The sequence below is a fragment of the Ceratotherium simum genome, chromosome 12 (genome assembly GCF_057802395.1).
Source record: "Ceratotherium simum simum isolate JZ-2026a chromosome 12, ASM5780239v1, whole genome shotgun sequence".
Taxonomy (NCBI): Eukaryota; Metazoa; Chordata; class Mammalia; order Perissodactyla; family Rhinocerotidae; genus Ceratotherium; species Ceratotherium simum.
In genome coordinates, this window is record NC_141911.1 from 56,496,139 (window position 1) to 56,517,449 (window position 21,311).

The window sequence follows — 21,311 nt, forward strand, 5'->3', positions numbered from 1 at the left end:
AGTCTTTCTTAAAACATATGGTCTTTTTATTCTACCTTTGGTTTTTCCACTTTTGATAGAGGCAGAAATACAAAAAACATTCTTAAGTCTATAATAAGAAAATAAAAATATAAAAGACATAGAAGGCTAAAACAGAAAGTTAAGTATTTTTTATAAAATATCTAAAAGAAAGAATAAAGGAAAATGAGAGGAAAAGTTTTTTCAGAGTAATAATAGAAAATAGTTTCAGGATCTGAAGAGAGACACGAGTCTTTAAATGAAAATGCCCCAAAATGCTGAGCGAGATAAACTTTAAACACAAGCACATCATTATCCAAAACACATCATCATGAAATTTCAGAACACAAGAATAAGACCCTAAAAGCTTATCAGTAATGAAAAAAAAATCTTCCCAATAAAAGAATGAAAAAAACATACATCAAATTTATCAGCAAAAGAGACTACTAAAATCTGGCTGAGTAAGGATTTCAAGTCGTGAGGAAAAATTACTTAGATCTTAGATTTCCATGCCTCCCTGGCCTCCTATAGTCTATTCTGCAAATAACAGGAGTGAGTCTGCGTAAATGCAAATCAGACCATGTCATTTTCTGTTTCAAATCCTCCAGTAGCTTCCCAGCTCACACAGAACAAAAGCCACTACTCACCATAGTCATAAATCCCTTCACAATCTGGCCCTTGGCTACTTTTCTGCAAGGCTACTAGCACTACTTTCCTTCTCTAGTTACGCTGACCTCCTCGCCACTCCTTATTCAAGCCAAGCATGCTCCTGATTCAGGGTCATTGATCTTAGAGTTCCCTCTGCCTTGAAACTATTCCTCCAAATATGCAAATAAGCAGCTTTCTCATGTCCTTCTTATCTCTGCTCAGGTGTTTCCACCTGGGAATGCCTCCCTAACTGCACTGTGAAAGAATCAGGCTTCTGTCTCATTCTGTCACACTTACTCTACTTAATTCTTCTCCATTGTATTTTTCAACTACCTGATACATTACATATCTGTTTACTCTCTTTCTCTTTCACTAGAATCTAAAATCACATCAGTAATAAATTTGTCATTTTGATCACTGCTGTATCTCCAGCATCTAAATAATACCTCATACATACTATTCAATAAATGAATATCTGATGAATAATGGATAGCGGCTCTGGTTCATGTCTCCTCACTCTGGGACCTAGAATTTGGAGCCCTCCCCCACCCCTGCACAGCAGGGGGAAAGAATATGGCATATTGTCCAAGGGCTTTTAGGATCTTCCACTTATATATCGTTGTCCAAAGCAAGTCATATGGCCATGCACAATTTCAAGTTAGTGCAATTCTCACGTGTAACCAGCAAAAGAACTGAAATATAAAGTATGATTTGAATTTCTTCAATATAGGCATAAAAAACACTAGTCCAAAGGAAAATGGAAGGTAGTGGCCTCCAAGAAGAATGCCTGCAAAAAGGATGTAACAGACTTCAAGAAACAAATAAAATGAGTAAGAACCTAGATCATGCTAGGAATGCAATGGAAAGAGCATATGTCTTTTATCCCAGTAAGAAAAAACAAAAGCAAAAAAAACTATTGAAAAGTTAAAAAATTCCTAGTGAAATATGGATCAAATTGAATATAATTTTTAATAATTGGTGGAGTATAATAAAGGTATTACATTTGAACATAATTGTAGACATTGTCTCCTTTGAGGGATACTAAAATTCACACAAAGAACACCTACGAAGCAAATATAAACATAGCCCACTACTTTACTGTACAGTGAACCAAATTTACGTGGTCACAATAATGTAAAAACAATTTTAAAAAGATAACTTAGATAGCTTATTGGTTTTCAACTTTTCAAGGGATTCTATAGATAAAGCACTTAAGACTAGTTTTGGATTATAGAACTGAATATAAATTTATCAATGTAGCAATATAAAATTTAAGGTAACTTGGATGGAAGGTAGAAAAGAGACGGTGGGGAAAAAATCTCAAAAAAGATAAGAGTGCCAATATCCTTAATGGATCAATTAAGCATCAAGAGTCATTTCTGATGGAACAAGAAATAAATTTTTCAGTGTAATTATTTAAACTTAGAAAAGTAACAATAGAACTATAGTAGTAAAATAACTATCAAATGAGAAAGGTGTTAGGGAAGATCAAAGTTGGATGAGTAAACTAAATCCTCACTTATAAAAGAGGAAGTAGTAAAAATTTTTAAATTTTGTAAAGACATAGCAGTAAATGTGGCTTTGGGAGATATGGAGGTAGCTACAAGAAAATTAAATATTGATCTGTTTACGAACAGTTGTCCCTCAGCAACAGGACAGAGTGAGAATACTGGAAAGGAGAATTCTTGGTTTCCATTATAAGCCCTTCTGTAACACGTAACTTAACAAGTGATTATATTTCTTTCATAAAAAAAATACATTTTAAAAACACAAGATGCATATATTAATTGGGTGTACAGCACTTCAACTCTTCTCCAAAGACTACATTGCACGGAAGAAGTTGATTAGCCAGTTAACAAAATGAGCCACAGTCAGGTAATTTCAAAGCATGATAACCAAAATTCTGAGCTTGAGGAGTAGGTGGGATGGTGTGTTGACTGTGACGGACACCACGAAATATAGTGAAGAAGGAGACTACTAGATCCACTTATAATTTTGTGTTGGGAAATCTTTGGAGAGATCCATCAGATGTTTTAAACCAACTGTTTGTGGGGAATACAGACTTATATCACTTAAATTCTGTCAACTAATGGGGTTAATATTTAGATAAACAAATGCCAGAAAAGCTGAATGATTGGTTTTCGTCAGGGTGTGATCTGCTCTATCATTCCACAAATCTTTGAGAATTGGTTAATCTGCCAAATTATGAATGAGAACAACAGATAAGGTGACCTTTTAAAGGGACAGTCTTTCTAAGACTGTCGAAAGACAGTCTATACGAAAGAAGAAACTTGTAAAATACAACTCTCTGATTCTATCTGGCACTTTTTGAGTGCTTTTAGTAGCAATACAATTCTTTCATCCTTATCAATGTCCTTAAATTGGGCTTAACACTTTGTGAAAAAGTATTCTTAAATAACAGAGCACAGTTGTTAATTGCTGAATATGACAATATTAAACATATTAAATATTAAAAATATTAAGTAACAATTAACTTTGTCATTATAAGCAACTATAAATGATCAAAGATTTAAAATAATAATGAAAAAATTGCATAGCTTAACACTGCCATTTTAATAGAAACAATAATGCCAGATCTTGAAAAGTTTAATTTGTCAAATAAAACATTAAATGAAATTGTGGTTGCTTTAGGAATTATGATGTATTCTTAAAATGATTGTCTCAATTAGTTACTGTTGTTCATGTGTAATTCACCAGGATTGAGTGTTTTTTTAACTGTCTGCTTTTTTAATAATGACAGTTGTGTATTGGCACTTGGAAGTAGTTATTCGTGTGAGTTTGGAGTTTGAAAATTCTTCCCTGGAGGTCTTTCAAGTTAGAGTATATGAGTTATAAATTTATCTGTTTCAGTTAAAATGTGTTTTTTTCTGAAGACAATGCTTTGGATAATATCTTAGCATTCTTATAATTCTGAGTCCTACTTCTGAGACAGCTAAGGGTTCCATAGCACATACAGAATCCTAACAATTTCCCATTGCTAAAGAATTCTCAGAAGAGCAAGTTTCCACCAGCAATTGGCTGCTCAAGGAAGCCTCTGGTGTGTAATAACTTGTACCACCTCCTATTAATGCTCTATTCTTTTTTTAAGCCACATTTTCTCTTGGGAATGCCATTTTATTCAGCAGAGTTAATTGATTGCCTCATCTCAGTGCAATGTAATAACTGTGTAGGAGACAGCAATAAAAGAAAATTGTATTCTCGTCCTTAAGGAGATTATAAGAGAGATCCATACAGAATACATGCCACACAATTCAGCCCAGCGTCTTGAGAGGATGCCATGGAACTTCGAGGAGGAATAGAACTTTCTACACATGAATTAGGATGCTTATAAAAGTGTTAAATTAGTTTTTGTCCCTTTAGGGACTATTGACTCTAGACAAGTGCTTCCCAAACTGCACTGTTCATTAAAATCACCTGTGGAGGATTTTAAGTTCAAGGATTCCCAGGTCTCACCTCCAAAGATTTTTATTTGGTAGCTCCTCAGGTGATTCTGATAATTAGCTAGCCTGGGAACAACTGCTGGAGATAATTTGAACATTAATAGAAAAACTTGTTTGACCAGAAATAAAAAGTAACCCTGCAATGTTCAACGTACTCAATTCTGTACAAAACAGAGCAGAGAACCAAGTCCTCATATTTACAAATATATACATGTCAAAATAGATAAAATTTCTATATCCTCTCTCATTAATTAACTTGAAATTAAGTGGCTTTTGTTTGAAAAACTAATTTTGCCACCCTGACTACCTTGTTACTTTCTATTGTCTCTTTTTTATCATATTATTGTAGATTTATATAAATATTCCTCCCCAAGGATTTCACCATACATTTATATATATTTATAGACATACAAATATAAAACTATGTATCACCTATGACATATTTAGCAAGTGACAATCTATTCCAAATGCATTGTCAGTTACTAATAAAAATTTAAGCCCATAATTCTCTAAATCCCAACAACCCAGCACAGATACGGAGAAGGAAGGACGGGACAGAAGAAAAGGAAAGTATAGAAAAGGGGGAGGAAAAGGTGGTATTGCTAAGAGATCACTATGGATTGCTAAAGAAGTAGTAAAGCTAATTTGTACTTAGAAAAAAAGGAATACTCATTATGCACTAAGTATTAATATCTATAATTTTAATTGGTATAAGATGAAGTTTTCTCCTCAATAATGTGTTCTTCTATGGTGTCCATGGGTGCTGAGATGGAGGGTTTCCACAAAGGTAGTTGTTTGTATCATTAAATGCTGACCACTTTCTCAGACCTTCTGGTTTAATATTCATTTTTTCCCCAATACTGTTGACCTTTCTCAGCAGACAGCTTTAGGAAGCAGATACTGTGCTCTTTAAAACCTCTTCCAAGGGAGATGACATGATCTATTTCATCTTGGTTTTCCTCATTAAACACTGGCCTTTGCAGTAAGCGTGCATATGTGCACAAATAATTGTGGAACACATAGTCAGAATAAAGCCTTATTAAGCTAGCATTATGCAAGGAACCATGGTAAAGGACATTTTAAATTCCCTGTCCTTCATGGCTTGATAATTTTGTAAAATATCATAACATGAATATCTAAAAAATTTAATAACATTAGACACATGAAACACAAACCCAAATTATTCATTATTTGATTCAGCAGTCGTAAAAAAATTACTCAATCAAATTGCTATAAAAGTTTCTAACCATTTACTCTCAATGTCTGTACTTGTCCAGTGATGGACCAGCTGGTCGGCAAACTACACTCCGAGAAGCATAAACTTAGCCCACTCTGTTCGTCAGAATGCTTACTGGGACCATCAGGGAAGGTTGGCAAATTCAGGCCTCACATAAAACAATAATAGGAGAAGTTATTCCACTTGGAATTTTATTGTTTCGTGTAAAATCACAAAGATTCTTACCTCCCAATGATCATATATATGTATATAAATATAATAATAAATAAATGCATATATGTGTGTGTGTATATATATCTATAGATATATAGATATATGTATAACTCTGTAACCTCTGCGTCTATTTGTGTCCAGGCTGGGTTCCTTTACCTTCAAATTCTGTTGCTTCTCTTCTGTCTCCATTTCTCACATTCACTGCTTGCATATTTGCCTTTTTTTAATGCCCTTTGTTGTTTGTAGACTATTTTCTGTCATTAATAACATAATTGTTAAGATGACTTTCAATTAAATATTCAGCAACTGACTTCCACGGTCCTTTCTTCCTAGCAAAAGGCTGCTTGTCTGATACACTAGCCAGTCCAAGAGCAGCGTCTTCTGTAACCTAAGGGCTCCATATCTTGCTTTTTGTACTTCTGTTTCCTGACATAACCAACCTTCTTTCTGGAATAGGGTTAATTCATGATTGAGGTTCAAGCTGAAAAAGGCCTTTCCCACCCCCAGTTGAGTTTAAATATAAACTCAATGCTAGTCTTTGTCTAACACAGCTAAGCCTCCTGAGGTGCACACACTTGCCAGCTCAGGGAATGTTCTCGTTTAATGACGTCGTGCCCGGTATCAGAAAACTAAGGCTAAATGCAGTGGAAGGAGGGGATTAGAGAGGAAGAGAAAGAAACTCTAAATGAGAGCGTATGTACTAAAAAGATTTGAAAGATGATGACATGAAAATACTTTGAACTTGAGATCTTTTATTCATATATTTAATGAGGTTAAAAAAAAATCCAAATCATTCTCTCCTTGTATTGCTTTTATGTATTTATTGTGTGCTTTGCCCACTGAGACGTCTCAAAACCCTCATTTTTTAAGACATTTTGTTCCCGCTATACATCATTAAAATCTAATCATTATTAAGCTTAGGGTATATTTCTGGAAAAACATTTGTCTTTCTTCCATCTGTTTGCCTAGACAGCCCTTTTAAGTGAACCCCTCTTGGAGCGAGCACATGCCTGACTGAGCTCTCATGACTGCTGAGCTGGGCTCTGCACTGAAACCAGCTTCTCTAATGACACTGACTCACAGTAGTTGCTTTTCCAGTCCCAGCCCAGCCTCTGCAAAAGGAGGGTGTGATTACAGTAGGAAGTGTCACACGGGTGTAATTCAATCAGAATTTGGCTTGTCCCCATCCCCTGCTGGCAATCGGTTCATGGACTCTCTGTCAGCCTCTGGATCCCTTACTCCACTCGGGCCAAGAGTGTTTATAGTCACTCTTGAGATATCCTTGGCAGCTGCAGAACCAAGCACCAAGCTGTGAAATGTGTGCGGCCGGCAGCAACTGTGCCTGTCTGGCTTTGAGAGCAGGCAGTTTCTCCCCAGGTTTTTCTCTCGCTCTATAAGTGCTTTCATTTTATTTTGTCTGTTGGAAAGAGGAACAGACTAGAGACAAGGGAACAAAGGAGGTGCCCTATATGCCACAAAGTCTTGAGCTCAGAGGTAGCATTGTATGAAAAAGTATCGCTTCTCCATTAACTCTGTTGGGTTATAGCATTGTTTGGTAAATCACTATTTTCCTTTACATTCACTTGCCTGACTTCCTTTTGCTTTTTCCTTGTTGTGCTCCTCAATTATATGGGTTGTTTACTGGTTGTTTATTTTGCCCTTAGTGTTTGGCAAACTTTATATAGATATTCACCCTATTGCTTCTAGATTTAAACACATAAGAAAAAAAAATCATGCTAAGTTTTGAAGCCACGTCTACTACTTATCCAGATAACATGGTTGAGTCGTAGACCATCCCTTCTACCAGTATTTCCATGTCTCCCTCTAAGAAACAGTTGGAGCACCAGAAGACAGGAGACCCAAGAAGAAAGCAGAAAAGCCACACCTCTTCCGTCTTACCTCCTCAACCACTCATCAATGTGCACTTTCAAGTCTAGCCACCCAAGTCTCCATACTATTTTCTGACTTGCTAATTTTTCCTTCCAAATTGCTGCTAATGTATTTTAACTTTGACCTCCATAACTCAAACAAATTCTCAAAGTACAAAAAGCCAAGTCATTTCTATTACTATTGTCCTTTACTATGTCTATCCAAAATAACCTATTCATGCTCAATGCCAGCTCAGGGGCTGGTAGCCCAGTGAAATCTTCTCCGAATGCTCTTCATCATATAATACTAATCATCCTTAAGCACTGGACTATTGGGTCGTTGGCTAATGATCCAAAAGCATTTTTAATTTGATCAGAGGCAGGATTTATAACAGAAAGATTTGGGCTCTGGAATTAACGATTCTACTACCAACTAATAAAGTGCAGATCCTCACATAAGTCTTTTATCTGCTTTCAAACTCCTTTTTCTTAGCTGTACAAGATAGCTGCTATATCTTAGACTGTTGGATCCAAAAAGATGTTGGAGATGGGGGTTGTAAATTCTACCAAATTTCATGCAGTATTTATTCTCATGATTGTTCCAATCCTACAGACGTAACCGTTGGTGTAGGTTGGATTGCTTTGGGAGACTACTGATGGACAACCTTAACTCTGAGTTACACGAGCAAACTCTCTTGAACTTGCATTCATGCCTGTACCTCTGTGCACCTGTTTATCTTTTGTCATGGTACTATTTGTGCCATGACAATGTCTGGTCTTGCTTTTCCCTTCCTTCCCACCAAGGTTCTGCTCTGTTCATAGAAGAGGAGCTAAAAGAAGCCCAATTACAGTGAAGGAAGCATCCTGCTGTGTGAGCATAAATTAGGACCTCTTCAATAGACATACAATGCCAAAATGATAATAGAATTCCCAGAGAAAGAGCCTCCTTAAAGCAATTTAGTTTGTATGGCAAAGCAGTCCTGATTAAAATAGGCCCAGATCAATCAAGCTAGACAGCACCTTTAGATTTGGCCTTTTGAAATAAAGCATTTGCATGTTGTATAGAAAAGTGACATTTTACATTACCAGAGAGAACAGGGCATTCCTCTCTCATTCAGCATTAAAAGATAGACACATATGGTGTCTAGGATATAATAAACCCATTCCTGAAAAATTATTTCAAATATAAAAGTCTGAATACTAGTATTTATATGTATAATTTCTATGATCAGCATACTGAATTAATACATAATAAAATTCTTTGAAGAAAGTTTAGCTATATAATTAATATTTATTAAACATTTCCTATGTGTTAAGCCCTAAGTCCTTTGCATGTGTTAAATAATTATTATTTCCATTTGATGACACCAAGACACAGAAAAGTTAATGTACCCAAGTGACACAATTAAAAAACAAGACACCTTGATTATTATTATTATTTATTTTTTTTTTTTGGTGAGGAAGATTGGCCCTGAGCTAACATCTGTGCTCGTCTTCCTATATTTTGTATGTGGGATGCCACCACAGCATGGCTTGATGAGTGGTACATAGGTCTGTGCCTGGGATCCAGGCCTGTGAACCCCAGGCTGCCGAAGCAGAGTGTGTGAACTTAACTACTATGCCACTGGGCAGGCCCCAAAAGACCTTGATTTTTAACCCAAGGGTCCAGCTCCAGAGTCCATGCTCCTCTATGCTATATTTCTGTGAAATTCTAAAGACTTAAGTTGCAATCCTTGTTCTGGAACTTACAAATTATTTCTCCTTAAACAAGCTACTTAAACTCCTGATGTATCAGTTTCTTTATCTCTAAAAGGGGATGATGGCGATGATAGTCAGTGCCCATCTCAAGAGCCTGCTTTGTGAATTAAATGAGAAAATGTATGAAACGCTTCCTAAACTCTGCCTGCTGTTTAGATGAGCTTAATAAATGAGGTACTTTGTCTATTCGCATATCACATAATCCTCTGGGACAAGAAGAAACAAATTGAAAAGAAGCAGAAACACGGTCCTCAAATTACTCCTCCCAAAATCTTCCTTGGTTCCAAGAAGTGTTAATAAGTAACTTGCTCCAAAACCGACATAAAGACGTAGACTGCAGTAGGCAAACTCTGCCAACACGAAGCTTCTTTGAACACTGTCTCTGGTAAGCCCTGCCCTCTGGATGACCTGGCATCGTGAGTATGTGAACACTCTGCCTTAAGGGAAATTATCCACAGATATTGCACTCCTGGTAATCCTGAGTCCCTCCATCAACATGTTTCTGATTCTGTATTGTCAAAGGAGAAAAAAAATGACAGTATTTATAAAGGAGAAGTGAATTTATCTGGAAGAATAATGAGAAAAGAAAAAAATTCTTTGGATAGTTTAATGATGGCATATCAGCCAAATAGTGTTTTTTCATGTTATTTTTTGTGAAATGAAATCACTTTTGCTAATGGCTGCAGAAAGAGGTAATGATAATGTTATTGACTCTGACATTTTGACAGGCCTAATCCATTCTTTGTTGAGTAAAACCATCTTTATCATCAAAAACAAGTTAAATGGGCTTGTCTGTTTTCTATACAATATTTCATCATACATTATCATCTTCTTATGCTTTCCTCAAAACACAAACTTTCATTCCTGTAAATGACCTAACATTCTATAATAAAATTCTTTCTTCAGATATAATTTTGTCTCTTAGCAAAATGTAGTGCTATAATTCACGTCAATTAGCCTCACTTTACAAAAGTAAATAGCTATGAGTAGATAGCTTATAAGCAAAATATGTTTAATAGAATAAAGAAAAGGAAGTTTGACATATCTATAGGGACCCACCCAACCAATTAATGACCAGATTGTACATAAATATATGTTGTGAGAATTGTGTAAATGAAGTATGCAGAAGATTAAACCCTAACTCACATGAGTTTTCTTATCAGGAGGTTATAGTGTAGCAGAAATCAGAAACCAACGGCAGTAAGACAGGCAGACTGGTGACTTCTGGGTGGAAGGACAAAGCATTGGCATTGACGATATAATTAGCGAGAAGCAAAATAAAAAATGACTAAGATTTACTAAGATATCTATTACAGCTAAGATGTTATAAGAAAATTTGGAGACTTACATGACAAGCCCCCAAAAAGCTGCTTACTGAAAGACCTGAAATACATGAGTGGTGGTTAAGAGGTGTTTTAGAGGGGCCGGCTTGGTGGTGTAGCAGTTAAGTTTGTGTGCTCCACTGCAGCGGCCCAGAGTTCACCGGTTTGGATCATGGGCGCGGACCTACGCACCACTCATCAAGCCATGCTGAGGTGGCATCCTGCATAGAGCAACTAGAAGGATGTACAACCATGACATACAACCATCTACTGGGGCTTTGGGGAGAAAAAAAGGAAAGAGGAGAAAGATTGGCAACAGATGTTAGCTCAGGGCCAATCTTCTTCTTCTTCTTCAGAAAAAGAGGTGGTTTAGAAAGATCTATAACCATAACAGCAGCTGGAGCACAAGGTCACTGCTGATACCATGGCGTAGAGCACGTCCAGCATCCGCAGGAGCGCTGCATGGTCCAAAGCTCGTGGACTGCATTCCTTTTACTTGATTATGTGTTGGCCTTTGTTAACAACTGTCTTATAATTGGAAGGGGAGAAGTAATTTTTTCCTTAAAAATTTACAAGAAACACATTTTTCCTTCTGCTGCCTATGATAATAAAAAGACTATATAAGACAGATTGTAGGCACAGATGTATCTTAGAAACACCTGTATGACCTGAGATGTTGATGTTCTACTTGATCACGAAGTCTCATAGGTGAAAAAGGAAAGTCTAACTGGAGGCTCTAAAATTGAACACTGCACCCTGGCGAGTCTGTCCACAGATATGCCATCTGAGTGGAAAGTACTTTTTGTAAATATAGAGACATCTCATAAGGTATCAATTAATAAGCCTATTTAAAACTTGTTAAAATTTTCAAATAAAAAAGTTAAAAAATGAACTGTACATGGCTGTACAGGATCCAAAAATCAGTACAAAAGAAAGTATATATCAAGGACCTAATATCAAGGTTAGAAGGTTATTTCTTACCTCATTAGAATTTCATTTTCTTTTTTGGCCCTATTAGAACTTGTCCTTAATTCCCTAAGAATCAGAATCAGTCATTATCAATATAAACATTTTTCTCTCTACGGTTGCATAGTGGCTCAGAGAAACTGAAAGAAATATATACATATGTATATTTTCTTAACAATCCTCATAGATTATTTTTCCAAAATCTTTTCTATTGATTCCTAAAATAGAAACAGATCCTAAAACAATAATGCCTAAACAGATTGAGAAGTATAACAGATGTCAAAACTTCTCAGGCATTTTATCTAAGAATTTGAGATATAAACACAGTAAAAACAACTGTGAACAATGAATCCTTAGACCAAGAAAACTAAAAAATTCATTTAGGCCAAAAAAGCCACAAAGATAATTCAAAGAAAAAAAGAAAGAGGGTATTTCCAATTCAAGTCTCTTAGCCATATTTTTATAATGCATTCTTTCCTTGAAAATCAGCTGTACATGTTATTTTTCTAATACTTTTGGAAATTTTTTTTATTATCGAATGCTCATATCCACTGTGTCATTTTTCTCATTTTGGGGGAGATAATTCCCATATGCTGCAAAGAAATGTGTACACGTGGGCCTCTGTGTGTCCTTATGAGGGATAAAGGAGAGTAAGAAAGCTAGACCCACCCGTGCCCCACTCAACACCTTGAGGACCATCCAGTTAGTTGTTACTTGGGGGGTAGTTACTTTCTCTGGCTCCCCATGGTCAAAACTTGCTACTCAGCATTACCTTGGTCTACAAAATACATGAAATATTTTTAGAATGTGTAACAGTATTAATAAAATAGTTATTTGTTAGAATCGTTACCTGTTATTTAACCGAAATTGTGCTACAGCTTCAAATGATAGACTCAATGTATGCCTACATTTTAGATAACAGTGAGGATAGAATAAATATACACAGAAAGAACATTTTTAAAAATCCACAAAAGACATTTTTAAATGACTAATTAAGAGGTGCAATTTAACTCTGTACTGAAAGTCATGGGTTTTTATGAATAGCACTGCCTTTATGAGGATCCAAGGAGGACCAGACTTTTAATTCATTAGGCAGTACCTAGGATTAGATATGGCTTTCCAAATGAAACCCAAATCCTTCACAAAACATTCTTGGTTTCAGATATCACTAGAAACCACCACACTGTAGGAAGGGTCACTGAAAGGTTTCTGAGGTTCACAGACCTTTAAGCAAACTCAAGATGATTTTTTTCCAAGGATAAATGCCAAGTTTTTAGCTAGCCCTAGTTAAGTTTCAAGCGAACTTTACTGGCATGCCAAACCTGGACCAATTAATAATTCTGAGGAAATGTTGGGCAAAACTTAAAGGTTTCAACTGAAGTCCTGCTATTTTTCAGGTCTCAAATTGTAAATATCATACAGCTGGAGCAAAGTCTGTTATAGTAACCAGAAGACTGCAATACAAAGTTTGTATTTTTTTTTTTAATTTTATGTGTAATTGATGACATCTTGGTCAACATTTTCAAGAGATCACTAAACATTATCTTCCAAAAAATATGTGTTGGCATATAAACCAAGTGCATTCTCATTTACTGCTCCAAAATGTTCTCTCTCCCTTGAACAACATCTATGGAACCTCTAGACTAAGGGGAAGGAGGAGTCCTCAGTCCCAGGTGGGTTCAGTCTCCACAAATTCAGACAAATTTCTAGGATTCAATTCCCTAGGCAGGCTGAGGGTCTGGGGTCATGTGAGTCCTCTTGCATACGTTTTACCCTCAAAATGGGGGGAGTCTCCATCAGGCACCAGTCATCAGTTTTGACAAGTCTGTTGAAATTCTTGGTAAAGAAAAATACTGATGTATCTACGTTAAAGGGTACAACTAGATTTCTTTTTTTCAATAACAGTAAAGAACAACGTTCAAGTCTTTCCGTAAAATGTAGTATTTAACACTTCCCAAGTAGTCTTAGTCTTTTTCATTTAGAATAAAAATTAATGTGGTATAATAGAAAGAATATTAAGATGAAAAATTACCCTTTCAGAAGCCCATTGCCACGACTCACTCCCTTGGTGGATTTCTCCTTTTCTCTCCATTAAACGTTTATATATTTATCAGGTATTTCTGTAGGTGTAATCATAAGGTCCATATACTTTTGCATGAGTGCAGGTTATATTTTCAGAAGACATTTTCTCCTATTTTAAAAATTATTTTTTAGGCTCTAAATATTATTCCAAAGCTAATAAAAATATGCCTTTCACTCACCAAAAGCGTAGTGATTATTTGGAACTGTTTAAATTGGATTCACTTTTATTTAGATATAGAGTCATACAAACGTCAGATTGTAAAATATATTACAGTATATTAGAGCCCAGGGGCCTCTGAAATCAAAGAGTTCTATTTGAACCATTTTTAGGGATGAGAACATAGAAGACTCTGTGTGCACTTGAAATGAGGTCTCCTGACAATAAAAAACACTCTCCACTGTACCATGTAAACTATATTTATTCTTCATCAGTAGCAAAATGCAAGAATTACATCATGCATGTGGCTTAGTGGCTAACTTTTAACGTGAATGTTTTTATGATACTATATATACATATATACTCATATATATTTCTATTTATATAAAATATATACTTATATAAATACATAAATGATAAATTTTATATATATTTCTATATTTCCTCCTTTCCCATTTCTACAAAAGGCAGAAATGTCTTTTCTCTAGTAAAATAAAGCAAAGTTAGATCCAATGTCTAATGAAAAACCCTTACACTTTATTTTAATTGCATAAGTGGTGCAAACAGTGGAGACCAAACCAATCTCTCTTCTTACTCTAAATGTTCTATTCTATATAAGAGATGGCATAATACTGTTTAATAACCACACACCGTGTCTGACCAACTGGCTACTAGTTTAAATACTCTACACTACGTTTGCAGCAAAAGAATCACAGAAGAGTACAATAAACGCTCTGGAATCTGCGGTGAAGATCTACTAAAGGGTTAGCTTTGTTCTAAGACACTGACATTGCCTAAAAGGTGAAGTTTCAGCTGAAAAGGGTTATCAGCAGCAAATTGTCTGCAAGTGATATAGAAATATCCAGCCCTCACGTCCACGTGCCCCAGTGAGATCACCGAGGGTCTTCACTGAACAGAGTTTGTTTAGAAAAATGATGTGTGTTTTACCTTAAGCAAACTATCTTTAGATAACTTAAATTTTTTGTTACTGAAAAGGCTTTTTAAAAAGTTGATTTATTCATACTATTGAGCACTATTTTTTGCTCACCTCTCTTTATCAAGTAGACATTGGCTAGGACATATAAGATTTTTCTAATTTGCCTATCTAAAATAATCAATTTTGGATTGTCAACAGGGATTAAAATAATAAATATAAGTAAATAATATAAATAAAATATAAAATGTATAAATCAATCAATAAAATAAACAATTTGGGATTATCAAGAGAATTGAGCCCTTTTATAGGACATTTCTTGGTATTACTTTTATCCTCTCCAAAAGGAGACATGAATGTAAGATGGGGATGGGATTAGTATTCAGACGAGAAAGAACTAGAAATGACTGAATGATAGAAAAATACATTGGCATCTGTGATTTTTGTCGCCAGTCTTACAGAACAGTCAGCATAAGAAACCTTCAGTGTTGCCACCTCCTTCTCTTCATGGCCCAGGGAAGCACACATTTCCATCCATCAGTTTAGAGACTCTGAAAGGCATCCGGCCCTCCTGCATGCCTAACTCACTGGTCTCAAGGCTGCATGAAGTCTTAGCATTATAGATTAGTTCTTCATTAATTGTCCTAATCCTTTATTAGTTATTGAAGTGCAAATTACCTTAGAAGAGGAAAAACATTAAACCTTATCAGTGATTTGGAGGTTAGGGTGCATGACCCTTGTAAAGCTCTCGCAAGAGCCAGAGGTGAAGCCTCTGTTCCGCATGCTGATCAGATACACCCCCCTCCCATCTTTATTAGGGGACATAAAAATAGACACAGTCAGTGATCATTTGATGCAGCCTACGTTTTAGCCCAGTCATCAGAAAGTTGGTAGTATCCACCTACCTTTAGATTTATCCTTAGAAAAAGTCTTGGTTATGATCCTCAGATTAGAGATTTATAACGACACTCCAAGATGAATTTCTTTGAGCAAATGTCACACCATGGCGACATTAAAGATTTGATAAGCAGCTAAATATAAACATAGTCTAACAAATGTGAGCTAACTTTTGAATACTACCTTCACGATAGAGACTTCACAATAATATCCTAAGACAAATGAAGTGCAAAAAATGAGACAGACACAACATGTTACTTTCCCAAAGGGCAGGTAGTGTTTGTGTTTATTTTTGTATAAATTTCCTATTGCTGTCATTTGCCTCTTTTCTTAGGAGGGGTTATATTAATGTGTAATATTTTTTAATATAAATGATCTGAATCCTGGTTTTTCATCAATGTTTCTAATATTGTCTCAGTATAACATTTTTTTAAAAAAGGGACTGTAATATTTTATTATTTTTTTAATGATTTCTGATTTGGTTGCACGCCTCAAAAAGCCTTTCTACCTTGAAATTATAAAAATATTCTTCAGGGTCTGCATTTTTGTGTTTTTAAATGTTTACTATATAAATTTTAGTCATTCTCAATTTATTTTTGTAAATGTGGAAATAAAGCTAAATAGTCAACATTATTTCCTGAATACTCCATCACTTCCCATCATACTTATCTACCATATTTCTAGAATGTGGAGAGAGTTTGCAGACTCGATATTTGCTAAATGTTTTAATACTTCTACCAGAATTTAGAAATGTAGTATTTCTAAAACTCCAAAATGTTCTTTTTCTTTTCTTGGTGAGTTTTTTATTTCTACCATTTTCTATAATCAATAGTTTCTGTGCCTACTATGGTTTGCCTTATACTGTGACACATTTCCTTTACTTTTACAATCTAAGTTTAGAAACAGCTGTGTAATTAGAGAGCCCACAGTGACCTTGCTCTGAATTCTGGCTCTTTCACATAACAAGCAAAATGAACTTGGAAAACTACAAAATATGACTTAATCTTAATTTCCTCCTCTCTGAAATTGACCTACTCACCTATCTCAGACATTTATAAAAATTAAATGATGTGGAATAGACCATGGCACGTATTAGCTGCTCAACAAATATTTGTTTCTCGAATTTGTCATTTCTCTCGTTACTGATACTAACTCTGCTCTTTAGTCCCAAACAACTTTTTGTGTAACGGAGATACGGTGTTTTCTAATATTTTCAGGGCCCAGGACAAGAATAGACAAGCAGGGCCTCACGCTATATGTGTAAATATATTTTATAAGAACAAATTTTAAAAATATGTGCAAAAGTATGTTTTTTACACGATTGAAAGTTGATGAAATTTTGAGCAGTCTGAAATCAATTATTATGGGGGCCAGTCCGGTGGCACAAGAGGTTGGGTGCGTGTGCTCCGCTGCGGTGGCCTGGGGTTCGCCAGTTCGGTCCTGGGCTCACACTGACGCACTGTTTGGCAAGCCATGCTGTGGAGGCGTCCCACGTAGTGTGGAGGAAGATGCGCATGGATGTTAGCCCAGGGCCAGTCTTCCTCAGCAAAAAGAGGAGGATTGGCAGATGTTAGCTCAGGGCCGATCTTCCTCACAAAAAAAAAAAAAAATGAAATCAATTATTATTGTGCATGTCTGTGTGTTCTGCTGTCAGGTCTAAAATGTCTTGATAAGTAAAGTCATAAAGACTAACATAATTTGAATTAGTATATATTTATCCTATAAAGTCTCTTTTCTTGCCTTCATTTTAGTAAAATCACCAGTTATGTTATTATTAGCAAGGATTTTTTAACATAATTTGTATTTTATTGGCAGCAATGCCAAATTAGACATTTATTACTGATTAGGTTATTACTTCAAGTAGATAGCTTGTTTATTAATTTCAAATTTTAAAGAAAACCTGTTCTACTGAGGCAGCAGCTTTTGTAAATATCAATAAAGTCCTTAAATCAATACTTTGATTCAGGGAGGAGCCTTGATTTTGCATATTATGTAAGTAGGATCCCAAGGAATAACTTATCATTTTCCCATGTGAGTTGAAAAATATTTTAATTTCACCATATAAATTACTATAACTTAATATTACTAGTTTTACAATCTCTTATAGCAATAACTGGATACATATAGCACTTCTTAAGTTCTTCTTCCTCTAAAGTTTTAAAAGCTTCGATAATATAAGAAAGCAAAAACAGCAATATGGTGCTCAATCATAACTATTCCTTGAACTATTTAAGTTATAAAATAATTTCTAGAAAATATTTTTGAGATGCTTGTGTGTGAATATCCTTCTTCGTGGTCATACAAACCTTTTAGTTTCCTTGTTCTAATTTTGTTATATTTTAATGGAATGTTACCTTTGCTTCATATTTTACATGCAGTCTATTTTGACTTAGGGACAAAAAAATGCATTTAATCTACAACATTTAAAATATTTAATCCCTTTAAAACTGAAATAACCAAATTTAAACCTCTGAGTTTTCCATAAGCTTTTACTAAACTAATAATTGTAAGTAACAGTTCATACCAAAAAATGTGGTTAATGCATATTCAAAATTAATTTCATTTTTCAACAAAAATTGTGACTTCTTTCGTTGAACATCTGTTGTTTCACCTGTTTTTGTTCATCTTGTATCTAGTCTGCTATAATAACATTTGGATGGTATTTCAACCATAAATCCAAAGGTAATTATAAGGTCAAATTTTATACGGGTTTTATTAAGATTTCTATCTTTGAATAGGTCCAGGAAATATAGACTATAAATTTTGAATTGTTGCAAAAATATTATCAATTCTGGCACAATTGAAGACATGTTTTCTAGCAAAAATTCTAACTATGCACTCTACATCACACAAAGAATGCTCTGGCTCTTTTGTCAAAATTTTGGCTTCTATTCTGCTTTATTAGCCATGCTAGCATCATTATCGTACGCTTGCTGTCTATGACCTTTTAATAAAAACCTGAACACTTCATTTATTTTTTAAAAAATTAATTAATATTACTAAAAATTTTTACAAAGTAAAAATATTCCCAATTCTAACATTTAATATATATTTGGTTGCCAATATATAGAACTGGTATCATACTTTAATTTTATGTCATTATATATTTGCAAATTTAGGAGAAATAGGAAATGTTTACTAATGCAAAATGTACCTCAGTCATTCATGTGCACCTGTTTGGAATAACACACAGGTTTGTAAGAGTCTCCAGAACCATTATTTAGAACACGAAGACAAGCAAGAAAATACTCAGATGAGAAAATAGATACCACTGAGAAAAATACATTTTAATATGGAAAAAAAATTACTATACTATGTATGCTATTTGATAGGCTAGATTTGACAAGTTAATTGATTTATATTTGTTCTTAAATTATTTTCGTTCCACTGTTCAAATACCCTCTTACCTCCAAAGTAGTGTCCTTCTCAGAACTGGCATTGGCACAATCTGAAGCCCTTCATGATGTTTAGACATGGTCGTCTTTCCTTTTAAGGACATAAGGAAGGAAATTTGGAGAAGTGTTACCATGGGGCTCATAGGGATCCATCTTGCCTGGTCTAAAGGCAGTAATGAATCCAAGAACTATTAATTTTCTGGAGAGCTTGATGTTTAGGCACTATAGGCCTATCGGAGTACCCATATTAGCATTTACTAGTTAAGACTGTGTTCATCTCCAATTTAACTGAAACTGTGAGAAATAGCAACTTATAAAATAAAGTGTTTATTTTCCCACATAAATAAAGTCAGAGGATGACTCAGCTGTTGAAGGATATTATCAAGAATCACATCCCCTTTATCTTTTTGCTTTTCTGTCCTTTGTGTGTGACTCTCCCTCACGGTTGCAAGATAGCTGTTGATCCTCCAAGTTTTTTTTTTTTTCTTTGCTTAGGAAGATTCGCCCTGAGCTAACATCAGTTGCGAATCTTCCTCTTTTTGCTTGGGGAAGATTCTCCCTGAGCTGACATCTGTGCCAATCCTCTTCTATTTTGTATGTGGGTCACCGCCACAGCATGTCTGCCAATGAGTGGTGTAGGTCCCCTGCCCAGGAACCGAAGCTGGGCCGCCGAAGCAGAGTGCACCGAACTTAACCACGAGACCACAGGGCCGGTCCCTTGATCCTCCAAGTTTTGCCTTCACATTCTATGCAATAAGAATAGGAAGTGATAAGAAGAAAGAGGCAGCACATCTATGAGAAGAGAAAAACTATCCCAGATCTCCACGTCGCGTATCTCATTTGCTAGGACTGTGTCACATGCAAGAGAGGGTTTTCAACAGGATGCACTGCCACCTTGAAAAAAATGTGATTCCATTTGTAAAAAAGAAAAGGGAGAATTGCTATTGACTAGGCAATTAGCAGCAGTATCTGCTTCGTGATCACATTTTAAAAAGAAAAACAAATGCTTTTCCAGGATATTCCAGTGCTTCCATATTAAATCATTCTCTGTCATTTACACATCAAAAGCTATTAGATAGAAGCTTCCTTTTTTCACTCTTTGATCTTACCATTGTTTGATTTCTAATTAAAACAGTTTTGTGGTATAGATTTACCACATTTTTGTAAGAAAATTAGAAAATATAAAGAAGGAAACTAAAAACATCTAAATATCTTCCAATCACACTATTTCACCATTTAAATGCACAGACGTAGGAATAAAAATATTTGGCTATATCACCAAAAAAATTTCTTTCAATCGGTGAAAATCCAGGGAAATACTCTCATATTATTAAGTAGATAAAAACAATATTTCTGATGCCTTTAATTACTTAAATAATTATATTGCTCGAGAAGATATAAGATATCCCCAATTAATAATAATCCAATGAATAAAAATAAAATAAATAAGTCAAGTATTTTCAATATATTATCATCTATTTGTTTGTGTACGGTCACGCGTCACTTAACGACAGAGATTCGTTCTGAGAAATGTGTTGTTGTGCAAACTTCATGGTGTGTACTTACACAAACCTAGAAAGTATATCCTACTACACACCAAGGCTTTATGGTACTGATCTTATGGGACCACCGTCATATGCGGTCTGTCATTGACTGAAATGTCATTAATAGCTTTATGTTTTTAATAATATAAAAAATGTATGATGTTATAAGATATTTATATTTTGTATTGAATCAAAATAGAGTATAAAGAAGCTTTAAAGACAAATTAAAACTCCTCAACAATTCCATCACTCAACAACAATCACAGGCACAGATAACAGACATGTTTTAAATCAATCTTTCCCTAAGAAATGGTTTTGAAAATTGACAGTTCTTAAGAATAGCAACAAAAAATTTCAACATATCCTATAAGCATGTATTATCTTTTTAATTAAAACCAAGTAAAGTTTTGTAAAATCTTTCCTTTCCTCCTCAAGTAAAAATATTTTTCTTATATCAGTCTTACTTTCTCATTGGACCCATAACAAATTCTTTCATACTCTCAAACTCCTCAGACTCTCTTCAATAATGTTTTGGTAGATAAGAAGCCTGTCTTGAAAGCATTTAATAGCCAATGCAAATAGTCTTTTTTGATAAGTGAACATTGCTCATTTTAATGACTCTCATCATCACTTATCCTTAATCCTTCTGACAAAAGCCTGAATACCTGTAATTCCCACCCCCATTCACTTTCCAAAGATAATATGATAATATAGTCTAGGTGTTATCAAGGTTCTCTTGATAGGAACTATATGATCAATGAATTCTCATATTGAGATGCCTGTATATTGCTGATTGTGTATAGATGTATACTTTCACATTTGAGTAAGACAC

General features: G+C 34.9%; 1 long non-coding RNA gene across 1 annotated transcript in view; it reads right to left on the reverse strand.

Moving 5' to 3' along the window:
• The window catches only part of LOC147915859 (uncharacterized), a 42,549-nt gene that overhangs the window by 16,014 nt on the left and 5,224 nt on the right, over positions 1-21,311 (reverse strand). The window contains exon 2 of the long non-coding RNA XR_015553748.1: positions 18,948-19,026. This is a non-coding gene — a long non-coding RNA (uncharacterized LOC147915859). The remainder of the gene's footprint in view (positions 1-18,947; positions 19,027-21,311) is intronic.